This window comes from Myotis nattereri (assembly GCF_964212035.1).
Source record: "Myotis nattereri genome assembly, chromosome: 1".
Lineage (NCBI taxonomy): Eukaryota > Metazoa > Chordata > Mammalia > Chiroptera > Vespertilionidae > Myotis > Myotis nattereri.
The window spans coordinates 211344838-211357301 of record NC_138075.1 but is presented as its reverse complement, the minus strand read 5'-3'; positions in this window follow the sequence as shown (position 1 = coordinate 211357301).

The window sequence follows — 12464 nt, the reverse complement described above, 5'->3', positions numbered from 1 at the left end:
TGTCAGCCACCACTGCAAAAGTACCACTGAACCAAGTGAATATGGCCTAGAGCACCTAAGAATAGAAAAAAATTTAAATGTTCCCAATCGGGTTATTTTATATTTATTTTTCCTGCCTAATTGCCCTGGCTAGAACTTTTGGACAGTATTAAATGGAAGTGGTGAGACTGGACAGCCTTATCTTTTTTGGATATCTTTCTCCAATAAATGCTCAAAGATTATTGCATGCCTTACGTTTATTTTTATAATTATGAAAAAAAATGGTTTGACAATTTTTGCCATTGTCCTAATTGCTTTTATAGATGAGCAGATTTTCAAAGGTCCTTATTATGATATTTCAGATCATTTGCTCCCCCCTGCCACTTATGTTTATGTGACCTTAAAGTTTTCACGTAGAATTCTGAAACTCAATTTATATAAAATCAGAATTGTAGCATTTGTCTTACACTTTTTACAGGATTATGACATTTTTTTTATCCCATAATAAAATACATATTATTTTTGAAATATATTTTTATTTATTTTTTTAGAGAGAGAGGAAGGGAGATAGGTAGAAACATCAATGAGAGAGAAACATCTATTAGCTGCCTCCTGCATGCCCCCCTCTACTGGGGATCAAGCCCTAAACCTGGGCATGTGCCCTGCCGGAAATTAAACTGGTGACCTCTAGTTCATGGGTTGACACTTAATCACTGAGCCAAACCAGCGTGCCATACTTAAAATTATTAACGTCCGAATAAACACACAAGGGAGATATTTCCTCTATTTTATAGATGAGAGAATTTAGATTAAAAACCACATGAGTTATTTCCTCAAAGCTTTCCATCTAGCAAGAACAAAAGCTGGAACAAACTCATGGCTAGTTATCTGCTTTCTAGGACAAGTTACTCTATAAAACACATGCTCAGGAAAGTTGAGGAGGAGGAATAGAGGGAGAAGGATTATCTGTTATCCTTTTTTTCTACTATAGAAATTATATTAATATCATCATTTCATCTCAGTAATACATAGAGAAAAAGTCTGCATGGCTCATTCTTTATGTAAATTTAAATCTGAAAAGCTCTGATATCATTTTCTTACTAAAAAGATACTATCATCTTATTAAATGTTCACTAATGACTAGGTGGTGACAGCTTATTTTGGAGCATTATTATAAATTGCACTAGAGGCCCAATGCATGAAAATTCATGCAAGAGTAGGCCTTCTTTCCCCCAGGTCCTGCACCAGCTTCCCTCTGTCACCCGGGACCCAGGCTTCCCTTACAGCCCCAGCTTCATCTGGAAAGTCATCCAGTAGGACATCCAGTCTAATTAGCATATTACACTTTTATTATTATAGATTATGTGTAACTCCTGCCATTGTAGATAACAATCATATTGTTCAGTAGAGACCGTTCAGAATAACAGTATATTTGCTTTTAACAAAAATGTTTAAATTTTTACAGTATTTTTGCCACATTTATATAGTTTGTCTTGCTAAACAGCAGTGAAGTTTGAAATAGTTAGATGATAGGCAAATAGCCAACTTTATCTACTGATAATTGATCAATACCTCAGGCTCAATTACTGCAGTTCTCTTCATAGCCTTAGTTGTTGGAATGCTCTGATTCTTTTTAAATATTTGTTTTACTATCTTTTATTTAATTTCTATGTCATGTGTAGCTAATTTATCATTGGTTAATTAATCAAATAGTTATTACCTATTTTATGTCAGAGAAATCCTGTGAAAGTACAGAATATTATTTTTTACCTTAAGGCAGGCCTTAATACTTTAAAGATGGAAAACATATATATCTTTAGAAAAGATTTTTCAAGCTAAAAAAACACTCATTTTTTTTCAGTTTTTTTCTTATATGGCTGTGTATTCAGCTAGCTCATAGTCCTGGTTAACTCTGTATTTTTTTATCCTTATTTATCAAAGTCTCTCTCAAAACATGATACCCATAACATATTAATTTATAGGGATTGACACTAAAGCCAGGAAAATTAATTCCTTTTCAAATACTTGTTTGTTTATTTATCAGTTTTGTTTTAGTTATGTTTGAGAGGAGAATACTTTATTAGGGAATCAGGTTTTGAATATGAGACTCTGAAGTCAGTATATCTAGATGCAATTCAATGTCTGTCATTTACTACTAGTTCTGTGACCGTGGAGGAGTACTTCACTGCTTGAGCAATTATTTGGAGATGGAACAGAGAGAGATGAAAGAGTAGCATAGAAACCACTTATCATATTATGGCAAGGGCTAAGGAGATAAGATATGTGCCTTAATGAATGCAATGCTTTATTAAGCAAATACTAATAGCTACATTTCCTGCTGGATGTCAATGACATAAAATTAGATAAGTCATGATGCCTGCATACATGAATTCACAGTCTAGGGTAGAAGAAAGATACATAAAAAAACTACCTCTGTGTCAAGTTGTTAATTGTCATAATGTGAATGTAAGTAAAGTCCAAGAGAAAACAAATTGATTTCATTGTTCCGTGTGTCCTGACCAACACAGTCCAATGGGGATATTATTTCCCATTATCTAGGCAATTAACTTCCATTATGCATCTTAAGATTGTATTACCTTTGTTAACTACACCTCACTGATGGATAAAATTAAGCAAGAGAAAAGAAATTAATTTTGCCCTTTACATTTTTATTATTTAAGTTTGTGATGGCACTACTAGATGATTGTTATCTTTATTTAATGCTTTGGATATATTTAGTTTCTCATGGAGTACCATAACTCTACATTAAATTTTACAATAATTTTGGTAAGCTTTAGTATATGTAGAAAATGTGTTCTGACAATTTATTTTTATTTATTTTTTAAATACATTTTTACTGATTTCAGAGAGGAAGGGGGAAGGAGAAAGAGATAGAAACATCAATGATGAGAGAGAATCATTGATAGGCTGCCTCCCGCATGACCCCAATGGGGATCAAACTGTAACCTGGGCATGTGCCCCTGACCGGAATCGAACCCGGGTCCCTTCAGTCCGTAGGCAAACACTCTATCCACTGGGCCAAACCAGGTAGGGCCTGACAATTTTTTTAAATCAGGATTTTGCATCACCTGCTATTCTGTAATAAAAATACTGCATTTGTTTTTGTTAATGACTTTTTCTAATAGACGATTTATTCTTTGATTTTAGGGTTAATTCAATTTTTAGATCAAATTTAAGAAAATATCCATGTTAATTCTGTACTGAAAAGATCTGAGATATAAACATATCTTTGGGCTATAAATATGCTGGTAAAAGTGTGGAACTTTTCAATATATGATGAAAGAAAAATTAAGATTTGAAAATCAAATGTAAATTTAAATATCACTTCTTACACTTATTACACTATGGTGCAGAAAAGTTTTATTTTAGGGCATGGGTCTCATGCATAAAATTGAGTAATGCTTATTTCATGAAGCTATTTTGAATATTATATTTTTTACAGTTGTAAAAATCTTAGAGTAGTTTCTAACTTTTGATAAATGATTAATAACTGTATATTATTGGTATTACTATCCATACTGCCATATCCTATCTTATAATAGACAAACATGGTAATTAACCATACCTCTGACACGCTTCCCATTGGCTAATCAGGGCAATATGCAAATTAACTGCCAACCAAGAGGGCGGCCAGCAGCCAGGCAGCTGAAGCGAACAGGAGGCTTGCTTGCTCCAGTGATGGAGGAAGCCAAGGTTCCCCGCCTGCTGCTGCTGGCCTCTGAGCTGCACTCTAAGCAACTATGTTGCAATTATAGAAGCTAAACAAAACCCAGAAACCTGCTTTCAGCCAGCCGGGCCTCAGAGCTGGAACTTCAACAGTGTTTCAATTATAGAAGCCAAACAAACCCAGATACCTGCTTTCAGGAGCCCAGGTCTCAGAGCTGGAGCTGAGCTTCAGAGCTAAAGCTGGCTCTCAGTTCCAGTGACAGCCATAGAAGGTAAATAAATCACAGAAAAAAAAACAAAAAAAACACCAGAATAAAGGCAGAGGTTGGAAGCTTCAGTCACCCGCCAGCCTGAAAACAGCCCTCAGCCCCTCACCCAGGCTGGCCAGGCACCCCAGTGGGGACTCCCACCCTGAAGGGGGTGTGACCAGCTGCAAACAGCCATCATCCCCTCATCCAGGCTGGCCAGGCACCCAAGTAGGACCCCCACCCTGATCCGGGACACCCTTCAGGGCAAACCAGCCAGCCCCCACCCGTGCACCAGGCCTCTATCCTATATAGTAAAAGGGTAATATGCAAACTGACCCTAACAGCAGAAGGACTAGGAAGGACTGGTCACTATGACACACACGGACCACCAGGGGGCAGACTCTCAATGCAGGAGCTGCCCTCTGGTGGTCAGGGCGCTCTCACATGGGAGGAGCTCTGCTCAGCCACAAGCCAGGCTCTGACTGCAGATTAGGACTGCTCCCCGCTGGCAAGTGGACATCCCCCGAGGGCTGCCAGGCTGCCAGAGGGATGTCTGATTGCCATCTTAGGCCCAATCCCCCGGGAAGTGGGCCTAAGCCAGCAGGTGGTCATCCCCTGAGGGGTTCTAGACTGTGAGAGGGGACAGGCCGGGCTGAGGGACCCCCCTCCCCCCGAATGCACACATTTTTGTGCACCAGGCCTCTAGTATTATATGATTGTTTATTAATTATAAATTTATGTTAATATTATATTTTCATTTTAACAGTGTTTATTACTAATTATTAGCTTTAAAATAATTTTGTTTCATTTATAAAACAAATTAAAAATACAATATAAAATAATATAGTAGTCATATTTCATAGAACATATTTAATGTTCTAAATTTATTTTTTTCTATTGAAAATCATAAGTGGCATTCTCATTTCAGAAACAATGTTGGTTGGCAAACTTATCTACAGAAAGAACAAATAAATATCTTAAAATTTTATATATACATATATATATATAAATTCTAAATGCAGAGGGTGAAACTGTGAAGCAATTTTATGGGAAAATATATGTAGAAAATCAAGGTAAATTGTTTACTACTTTGGGGTTTTAATTTCTTCATCTGTTAATTGCATAATATCAGTTTAATAAATGAATTAAATTCAATTTATTATGTAAAGGCTCTACAAATGCAAGTTATTATATTTGAAGGCTTACTATAGGAAAACCTGAAAAACAAAAAAAAAGAAAATTCTTCGTGTCATTCCCTGGTAATTCTCTTTTAAAAAATATTTATCTTGATTTCAGAGAGTAAGGGAGAGGAAGAGATAGAAACATCAACGATGATAGAGAACCATTGATTGGCTGCCTCCTGCACACCCCACACTGGGAATTGAGCCCGCAACTGGGGCATGTACCCACATGTGCCCCGACCAAGAATCAGTAACCTTCTAATTCATAGGTCCACACTCAACCACTGAGCGATGCAGGTTGAGCATCGCTGGTAATTCTTTAATTTTATTTTTGGAAGACTTTTTTTGTTTATTTTTTTTCTTTTTATTGAATTCATTGAGGTGACATTGGTTAACAAAATTATACAGGCTTCAGGTGGACAATTATACAACACATCATCTCTACATTGCTTTGTTCACCACACAAAGTCAAGTCTTTGTCCATCATCATTTATACTGCCTTTATCCTCCTTCATCTTCTCCACTCCCCTCCCCTGAACAATCACCAGTCTCTTTTCTGTGTCCATGATTTTTTTTTTCATTTTTCTTTTTTGCTCAATCCATCCACCCCCACATCCAGCTCCCCTGCCCCACCCAGGTGTCAGCCTGCTCTCTATGAGTCTATGACTTCACTTTTAGCTCATTTTGTTCATTTGATGCTATATATGAGTTAAATCACAGTCATATATTAAAGGCCCATAAGTTTCCCCATTTGACCAGCACACATTGTTTTATTTACTTTCTAAATATCACCTCGAAACTGCACTTTTCAGCCCCATCATTCTGAAACTATCCACACATCCACGACCCATATGGTTATAATGACAGCTCCCATGTTGAGACAAAGTGATCGTCACTCCTAGTGTATGGATCATGGTCAGGGTTTCTGATACAAACTGATCTTATGAAAGTATATCTCTTCAAACTATAAGTGTGAATCTGGTCTTTGTGAGCAGAGCCAAGTTAATGACAATATTCTCAACAAGAAAAATACAACCACACCTACCATTTAGTTTGTCGCACTCCTCCTTGTATGCTACGAGATAGTTCAGTATTTTTTAGTAATTTTCCCTACTCCATTTTTTCTACACAAATGGGAGAAAACGTCTGCTCTTTGAAAACAATCACTGAAGTAGTTATATTAGGCAACTGGCAGATTATCTTCTTTGGTTCCTCATTTATAGGTTAGGTTATATCATATGCAAGGTCAAATAGAATACTGGAGTATAATCCCTTTAAGTCTATATATGTTGCAGAAGCTGCAAAACTTAAGCCATCATCAATGGTTAGGCATGGTGATTCCTATCAACACCCCCACCAATCATCAATAGTGCCAAAGATTGATGGGTACTAGAGATTGGTGAGGGATTGATTGTCCCAATTTTAATCAAATAACTCCAAAGCTAGCTAACATTTTAGGTCTCTGTTCCGTACATTATCCTAGTAGAGTAATGTACTCCACCCATTTGATATAGAGATACATTCATCTGTCAATGCATTATTTTTCCTACCAAAAATAGTTTGCCTTCAACCACAACTTTTCTGTCCCAAGGATTTCTACTCAAAATTTCTGATACTTTGACTATATTACCATCGTCTTATGGATTAACCAGGAATAGTTGCTATTGAAGATACCACACTAACATATCAGAATGAATATGTTCTTGCTTCAGTATCTCTTCAAAGCATCTTTTTTAAAAATAATTCAAAAGCAAATCAGAGTGACTGTGATACTTCTAAAACTTCCTACAGTAAATTCATGAGACTAAAGATAATTCTGAATATATCACAGTTGCTCATCTATGAGTAAAAAGTCAAGTCTATCATAGAATCTGTAGGAAAATTTATAAGGGCTAATATATTAGTTTAACTTTCATTTATTGAGCTCCAGGCATGTGAGAGAAATTCACCAAGATGAGTAACATATAGTATTTTATTCAATCATCATAAAAGTTCTGTGATGAAAATATTATTTTTCCCATTTTATGTTCATGGAGAGTGAGGCATAGAGAAGCTGAATAAAGTTTCTTTGCTTCTCAGATCTAATATGGATTCAAAACTGGATTTTACAAAATCTACCCTGTATAATTAGATTTCCTTCAGAAAAAAGTAACATGAACTCCAAATAAAGCAACTCGCAAAATAGGAGTATTTTTAAGAACACAAACAAGCCCAGAGCCAGATTGCCTAGGGCAGGTGCAAGGCTTACCACTGCCATCAGAGTCTGAAGCCTTTTCTATCCTACTGCTCATTTATCATTCTGAGAAGCAGTTTAGTTAGAGCAGGAGAGCAGGGCACGGGGATCAGACCTCTAGAGTTCATTTCCTGTCTCCATCACAAATTTGCCATATGACCTTGGGCAACTTAATCTCATTTTGTGTTATTTTCCTCCTCTCAATAGTAGATATAATAACAGTACCTAACTTAAAAGATTTATGTGAGAACTAGAATTCTATTTAACTGTTGTGGACACTCTGGACACATAAAATGAATCCCCTCCACCCAAAATGTCTTTCTGATGTCAAACCTGAAGATATTGCATCAAGAGAGTATAAACATTTGTATTCCTCACATAATGATGTTTTCTGGGGGAACAGGGAGAGCTGCAAAGCAGGCCTAGTCTTAACTTTGGGTTTGAATGAACCCCTTGGCACTACACTGTAAGTCCATTAGCTATTTTTCCTGAAACTTTAAGGATGAGGATATTTTTTGCTTGTTTGTTTTATGACAGAGGTAGAACCAGTATCATCAAAGGCATTTTATAGGAGCCTGGTGAGCTACTTACTTTCAGCGACCATCTGATGGGCCTTTGTGTCATGCAGGGTATTAGGCTTTCTCCTGAGCATGCTATAGATTAAGGCCAACACCTGGTCGAGACTCAGAACTCATTCCTGGTCACGGGGTGAGAGCTGTTCCCCTGAACCTTGCATACATCATGGCTTTTGCTGGAATAAGTCACATCGCTCACTCTGAGAGACACTGATATGTTGGGGCAGTGACCCATGATTTAAAGCCACTTTGAAGAGGGTCCAAACCCATTGCGCTGTCCATAAACATCAGTTATTAAAACTGACTTACCTCAGTGAAATCTATAACAGAGGCTCAGTAGAATTCAACAAATACAGCACAATGCAGCACAAACAAGACTTCCACCAGGCAGCCACTCATAGCTCAAGTTGGCCAGTAGGCAGTAACACAGCTCAAAGAGCATGCTAGCCAGCAGGCATTAGAGAAAATGAAGAAAGCTAAAACAAGCAAACAAAAAAGATACCTGGTGGTTTGGGTCATCACCTAGATATCCTGTTCACGGTACAAATGGTTGAGGTTACCCCACAGAAGTGAAATGGACATCCAACCAAATAGTTAAATAGGATGTTGAGATGGATGACACCACACACAAGCAAAGAGGATGTTTGAAAAAAAGAAAGAAAGAAAAGATTTCTAGAACTTTCTGGGGATAAAAAGGCAGGCTTCCAAGCAGGTCTGAAAATGGCTTGAGAGAACAGGGTAAGACCAGATGGCTTTTCTTATGGATGGAGGGTGGGATTGGGCATGCATGGGTTGTGGTTTATATGGTTTGAACTGCCTTTTGGTGCCAAGTGGGGGAGCAATGGGATTATTTATCAACTTTGCCAGATGTGGGCTGAAGAGGAAAAGAAAATAAAGGGACTTGAAAACTATTGGTACTCAATTAAAATTGAAATTAGACTAATATATCATTCTGTCAACAAATGTGTTTTCATCATTTTCCCCCCAAATATTTTTATTGATTTCAGAGAGGAAGGGAAAGGGAGAGAGAGAGAGAGAGAGAAAGAGAAACAATCAATGATGAGAGAGAATCATTGATTGGCTGCCTCTTGCACACCCCCTCGTGGGGATTCAGCCCGCAACCCAGGCATGTGCCCTTGAATGGAATAAAACCAGGACCCCTCAGTCCTCAGTCCAATGCTTTATCCACTGAGCCAAACTGGCAAGGGCCATTCTTTTTTTAAAATATATTTTTATTAATTTCAGAGAGGAAGGGAGAGGGAGAGAGAGATAGACATCAATGATGAGAGAGAATCATTGATTGGCTGTCTCCTGCATGTCCCCTACTGGGAATCGAGTCCATACTCTGGGCATATGTCCTAACTGGGAATCAAACTGTGATCTCCTGATTCATAGGACAAGGCTTAACTACTGAAACACACTGGCTGGGCTATCATTCTAAGATTGTTAAATTCCATGTCATATTTGGTACTCTGTAATCACAAGATGGCTGCTGCACTGGGGACATCACAATACACACCTAGTAGAAAAAAAAGAAAAGACCCAAGATGGCAAGCACCACATCTATGCCATTTATCAAAATATAAAAAACAGCAATAATAAAAACCAAAAATTTTGCTAAGAACTCTTACTGCAGCATTTCCCTTAAATATCATTAAATAAATCTCAAATGACATGACCAAAAGGGAGACTGAGAAAGCTAGTATTTCTAATTTCTAACACAATGAGGGGTCCTCTTAGAAAAGAGGGTAGTAGTGACTATTGGTAGATAGTCAATTGGCTATAACAGTAATGTCTTTTTATATCTTATGCAAGGAGATTTGCACGATATTTAACAATAGCTGTAGATGGTATGAATTGTTTTACTGTAGTACACATTCTATGCCCTTTTATTAAAAGTTGACAACATCTATCACATACAATAGCTAAGAAATTTTCAGGCCCTAGCAGGGTATCTCAGTTGGTTAGAGCATCGTTCTGATACATCAAGGTTGCGGGTTCAATCCCCAGTCAGTGCACATACAGGAATCAACTAATGAATACATAAATAACAGGAACAACAAATCAGTGTGTTTTTTCTGTCTCTCTCACACTATTTTCTTTCTCTACCTTCCTTTCTCTAAAAATCAATCAATAAATAAAATGAAAACAATATTTCCAGTGATTGCTGCTTTGACAATATTGTGTCTTGTATTATACATGTGAAAGAAGGAGAGGGATCAAGAGACGAAGCACTTATTGCAGTGGAAACTCACTAAAATTTCTTTCTGTTTGAATGGCTTATAGATGAATATGCACTTTTACAGAGATCATTGAATGGTCACTTATGTAACTTGCCTTAAAAAAAAAAAGAAATGGAAAGCCTTGCCGAGAATACTAAACATTACCTTATTTCAAATCCTGTATCAGACATAAATTATCTTTCTAACCCATACCCAAAAGTCAAATGATCAGTAGTAGGAAAAATTTTGTAGTATATTTCTATTCAGTCATATAAGCAAATAAGGAGAGAGAAAAACTAGAGTAAAGGCTGTACCCATTTGGATATCACAATTGTATATCTCAGTACCCTTCTTTTCATTATTAAGAAACATAATGACCCTGAAACATAAAAGAAAGAACTCAAGCTGTTAAATGCATGGTTTGTTTCTCTGTGCTGCTGCACAGATGAATGACCTGAACTCGCACAGCTGTAAGGTTATACCGATGTCCTCCTTCTATGATGCCTCACATGACTTGACTCAGAAAGAAAGAGAAAGACTTGTTAAGTCAAGAGTAAATGAGATATCTCATTTGCATTGAACTATAGAAAGGGTGGAAGAAAAGGACTGCTTCTTCTTTGCCAAGTGTATTTTTTCCTTCATACTGTGGTATACTGATGATATAATGGAGTTGGACATGACAAAATCATTTGCATTTGGCCTTGCTTTCTGTAGTATCTTTCTATGCTTCTTATTTCAAAAACAAGTGAAACATCAAATTTTTATCCACTCAGGAAACTATTAGACCCTCATGCAATTTTCTTTTTGTGTAATAAAAACAAAATCTTATTTCCCACTTTGGATTATTTTATTTTGTTAGATTATCCACATGATTGGGGAAAAAACACGTAAATAAAACACCTCACATTTACTGTATGACAAAAATATTTTATCACCAATTCTCCTAACAGGAAGTACAGAGGCAGTCAGATAGGTTAAATCAGACATTCTTCATGACTTTACTTAAAACAGTATTCACCACAGGTTAGTGGTTATTTTGAACAATTATTTAAAATTACGCTTATTTTCCAACCACATGAAATAATCTGATTTTTTTTTAGATTATTCAGGGGAAGCACACTCATTATGAAAACATTACAATGACACATAGGTCTGTCCTCATTTCCCATGACATTCTTACTTAAAAATAAATAAATAAAATAAATAATATATAATAAAACTTGGACCATACATTTCTCTACTCAAAGAGAATAATATTGTTTCGCTTGACTGGATATTAACAATTTCTTCATTGGGCTAGACTTCTTAACAATGTCAGTGAAATAGGATGTATATTTGCAGAATCAGCAGAGTTCTTAACAGCATTACGTTTGAAAAGGCAAGCAATGTCCTTTCTTACCTGGTTGTCTTGCACTGTGGGAGTCAGTCCTGCCTGCTAGGCTGGTAGAGGGCTAATTCCCATCCTGCTGTTTCTAGGTCAGGCTATTCTGTATTTGCCTAGATTCTACACACACAGACATTTCACCAGTTAACTAATTACTTCTCCCCATGAGTACTGTTTGAGGACCTGCAGCATTCATAGTTTGTCACACCATTGGGTGACTATGATAAAGTTAGTGCTAATTTATTATTGGAATTATAAATGTAAATACAAGAAATGCCATAAGGAAAATAAAAACCTCTACTAAGAAGATAATATATATTGTGAGCTTTTCATTAAAGTCAACCCATAAACAGTGTTAATTCAGTGCATGAGCATATATATATCGGAAGGAAGTGAAATCACTGACTCACTGAGATATCTGCCCTCCCATGTGCATTGCAATATTACTTATAAAAGCCAGGATATGGAAACAACCTAGTTGTCCATGAGTAGAGGAATGGAGAAAGGAAATGTGGTATATACACACAATAGTATATTATTCAGCCTTAAAAATTGGAAAAATATCATTTACAACAACATGGATGAACTTTGAGAGCAATAAACTGAGATAAGATAGGTAGAGAAAGGCAAAATTTGTATAAGTCCTCGTATCTGTGAAATACAATTATTTTAATTTTTTTATTGATTTCAGAGAGGGAGGGAGAGGGAGAGAGAGACAGGAACATTAATGATGAGAGAGAGAGAGCCACTCATCAGCTGCCTCCTGCACACCACACATTGGGAATTGGGCCTGCAACCTAGGTGTGTGCCCTGGCCGGGAATTGAACCATGACCTCCTGGTTCATAGGTAGATAGATGCCACTGAACAACGCTTGCAGGTCCAAAATTTTAAAAAACAAAATATATAGAAACAGAGAATAGAAATAGATATTGGTCAAAGGATTAAATTCCCAGT